Raw genomic sequence first — 4,122 nt, 5'->3', positions numbered from 1 at the left:
GTTGATGAAACCACACAGAGGCTGCGTAACTCTAGATGAAAGTTCGTGATTAAAAAATCGGGCGTTCGGGATCTTCAGTCTGCTTGCAGAAAAGCGTTTAAACTTAGATTAACTCTGCTTTTTATTCATATTGAAACACATGAAATGGCTATCAAGTCCGTATTTAATATGGTATGAAATGAAATGATCGTAGGGCACTGTTGGCTGGGAGCCCCATTCGGGGGAGTTCGGCCGCCGTATTGCAATTCCGTTTTCGGTGACGCCGCATCGGCGGCTTGTGAGTCAATGACGATGAAATGATGATGATGGACACACAACACTCAAGTCCCCCGCCGGGAATCGAACCCGGGCCCCCTGCGTGGTAGGCGGTAACGCTACCGCTACGCTACGGAGGCGGTACAACGTTTTTGTTCAAAGTTAGCTGTTTGTATAACAAATATTCACAAGAAAAGCAGCTAGAATTTTAGCAATTCCGACCCGACTAATTGTCACGTTCTACCAGTCGCAGACCCTTAACTACTCGCGAGTTAAACATTCCTTCGTTTCAGTGGTCTTCTTCGTAAGAGGCGCTCCCCAATATATTCCGCACACAGCACGAAACACGCTACGCGGAGTTGTTACTACGACCAGAAAGTTCACACACTCACATCTCTCTAACTATTTAATTTAGAATCACCAGACTTTCATTAAAATGTTCGTAACTCCAGTCGCTGCAGTCACGATATGTTTGAACCGAAACTAGCTCACTATTTCCTCATCTTGAAGAGTATTTTGAAGGAGCGATCTGACATCGTGTTATCCATAGATCGGCTTGCAAGCGACTCTTCTTGAGGTACTCTCCTATATGCCCACTCCTGTATTCGTGTGGGAACAGCTTAATTCTGATTGGCTGATGATCTAAACGACCAATCAGAACGTGCCTTCCAGATCATTCTCGCGGCAAATCATGTCTTATCCAATCACTAATTTGATAGTAATTAGTGTCAGCAAAACTTCAAATTTTTGTATTTTGTTTAATCAAAATAAACGAAGTGCGAAATATTCTTCAAATTGATAAATAAACTTATTCCGCCTCTAACTTCCATTCTCGCTACTTTCATACAAAAGCAAGCACACACCGATATACGTCACCTGAACCGTGGTAGCAACATAACTTTCCCACGATTCGTTTGTACAAGGTTTTACGTAAAATGAAATATTAAATTTCAACGTATGTCCCACATACATTGACACGGCAAAACATAATCAAATAATGATTTTGACCGATTTTTGTATTACGTAATGTACAGTGACTAAAGTTTTAAAAAGAAAATTCTAATTAATTGAATTGTATGTACTGACAACTTTGGAATGGCTTCAAATGATAATGAAAGTCAATCCTTTATTGTTCGTAACTTGGTTTTAAAAAACAAGAGTAGGTTTTAGGAGTTTTAGGTAATTCTCTTTATCTCCAGAACTGTAATAAATAAAAATCTGAAATTTTGACAGCGTCATTCCATTAATAACAAAAGGCTATGTACCAAATTTGAACAAAATCGGATAATAACTAATACGGATTATGTAGATTCGTAGAGGGTATGAACCTATCGACTGAATGTTACGCTATGCAGTTCTCACGGCATGCAGCGTCAGCTGTTGCTGTGAGCAAAGCGAAAAAAAAACATAGCCATCCTGCAGCCACCTTACTAAACGGCTGCTTGCCTTACTGCAAGAAATGTCATCTCGTAATAACTTGCTGCGTTGTAAGGGCTCTGTTCAATTCCCGAGAAACCCTTGATACACGATACTTCGTTTACAACCACTCTCGTTCTTCTAGGTTACACTCTTGTTCTCCAAGTTTTTGCGATAATATGGGCACAAATGGTCCAGAGTGGCCACGAAAGCGAACAAAATAATCCCAATAGCCACCATTTGCCTCACTGTGAAGGATATGCACAGCGATTTCCTTACTTTCTTTTACTGGTGCCATGTCCCGCGCTGACGCAGGGTCGGCATTGTTAGGAACGGATTTGGCAAGGTTAGTGGGAAGGGTGGCCGGATGCCCTTCCTGCCGCCACTCTGTTCCCCCGGGAAGGAATTAGTGTACCGCTGCTGTCTGCGTCGAGTGTAATTCATGGAATAGTGCGAACGTGTTCAGATGTCTGCGAGTCGTGTAACTGAGGCGGAACGTGGGGACCAGCCCGGTATTCACCTAGCGGGATGTGGAAAACCGCCTAAAACCACATCCAGGCTGGCCGGCACACCGGCCCTCGTCGTTAATACGTCGGGCGAATTCGATCCGGGGCCGGCGTGTCTACCCGAGCCCAGTAAGCAGCGCGTTAGCGCTCTCAGCTACCCTGGCGGGTATAGCGATTTCCTTACTCCTACCGAATAAATGGGCCTTAGAAACGTTACTGGTCTTCAGCATCCATTTCTGATAATCACAAGTGATACTTGCTAAGAGTGCTATTCGCTTCAGCAAAAAATAATGTAGCTAAAGAAGGTACAGAGAGAAATGTTTCTGACGTACAGGAAACCGTTCACCTAAAGGAAGTGGAGACTTTCTCGGATGAAAATGAGCGTTCATTATGAAAGCCAGACAGGGAAAAGTTAACAGCATCTCATTTGATTTTATGCTGAATTTACCTGTTCCTCATTTCCCAATAGTATTGTATACTACGTGCGTTACTTGCGGTATTGTCTCATTGGGATACACTATTTGGGAATAGGAAATGCCCAAATATACAGATATCTGAAACATGAGGGAAACAAGGATGTTACTTAGGTTGTCTCAGTGCTGCTATATTTCATTAACAGCATGCAGCACTCAGAATTAACGGATGAGCTGGTTTTAATAAGTAACAGTTGTCCTGGGAAAAACAAAAACAAAACTATCGTTTACTTACTTTTATGTGAATTGTAAATTCTCAAAATTTTTAAAAGGGTTATATACCTCTTTCCCGTTCGGGATCATTAGCTATCATCAACGTCGATATGCAGCAGGATTCTGGAACATACATTGTGCTCAAACATTATGAATTACCTCGACGATGGTTCAAATGGCTCTGAGCATTATGCGACTTAACATCTGTGGTCATCAGTCCCCTAGAACTTAGAACTACTTAAACCTAACTAACCTAAGGACATCACACACATCCATGCCCGAGGCAGGATACGAACTTACGACCGTAGTAGTCGCGCTGTTTCGGACTGAAGAGCCTAGAACCGCTCGGTCACAGCGGCCGGCTACCTCGAAGAAAACTGTCTATTGACACACAGTCAACATGGGTTTAGAAAACATCATTCCTGTGAAACACAACTAGCTCTTTATTCACATGAAGTGCTGAGTGCTATTGACAAGGGATTTCAGATTGATTCCGCATTTCTGGACTTTCGCAAGGCTTTTGACACTGTACCACACAAGCGGCTTGTAGTGAAATTGCGTGCTTATGGAATGTCGTCTCAGTTATGTGACTGTATTTGTGATTTCCTGTCAGAGAGGTCACAGTTCGTAGTAATTGACGGAAAGTCATCGAGTAAAACAGAAGTGATTTCTGGCGTTCCCCAAGGAGTATTATAGGTCCTTTGCTGTTCCTTATCTATATAAACGATTTGGGAGACAATCTGAGCAGCTATCTTAGGTTGTTTGCAGATGACGCTGTCGTCTATCGACTAATAAAGTCATCAGAAGATCAAAACAAATTGCAAAACGATTTAGAAAAGATATATCAAAAATGGTTCAAATGGCTCTGAGCACTATGGGACTTAACATCTGTGGTCATCAGTCCCCTAGAACTTAGAACTACTTAAACCTAACTAACCTAAGGACATCACACAACACCCAGCCATCACGAGGCAGAGAAAATCCCTGACCCCGCCGGGAATCGAACCCGGGAATCCGGGCGTGTGAAGCGAGAACGCTACCGCACGACCACGAGCTGCGGGCGATATATCAATGGTGTGAAAATTGGCAGTTGACCCTAAATAACGAAAAGTGTGAGGTCATCCACATGAGTGCTAAAAGGAATTCGTTAAACTTCGGTTATACGACAACACAGTCAAATCTAAAGGACGTAAATTCAACTAAATACGTAGGTATTACAATTAAGAATAACTTAAATTGGAAGGTTCAAATGGCTCTGA

The 4,122-nt window shown here is 42.6% G+C and overlaps 1 non-coding gene across 1 annotated transcript; it reads right to left on the bottom strand.

Annotated features, from left to right (window-relative positions):
* Positions 1 to 323: 323 nt before the first annotated feature.
* Positions 324 to 395, bottom strand: Trnag-acc (transfer RNA glycine (anticodon ACC)). The gene has a single exon. It is a non-coding gene; the product is annotated as a tRNA-Gly (tRNA).
* Between the last annotated feature and the right edge of the window lie 3,727 nt (positions 396 to 4,122).

The sequence above is a fragment of the Schistocerca nitens genome, chromosome 4, assembly GCF_023898315.1.
Source record: "Schistocerca nitens isolate TAMUIC-IGC-003100 chromosome 4, iqSchNite1.1, whole genome shotgun sequence".
NCBI lineage: Eukaryota > Metazoa > Arthropoda > Insecta > Orthoptera > Acrididae > Schistocerca > Schistocerca nitens.
This window is presented reverse-complemented; position numbering and strand designations above follow the sequence as displayed.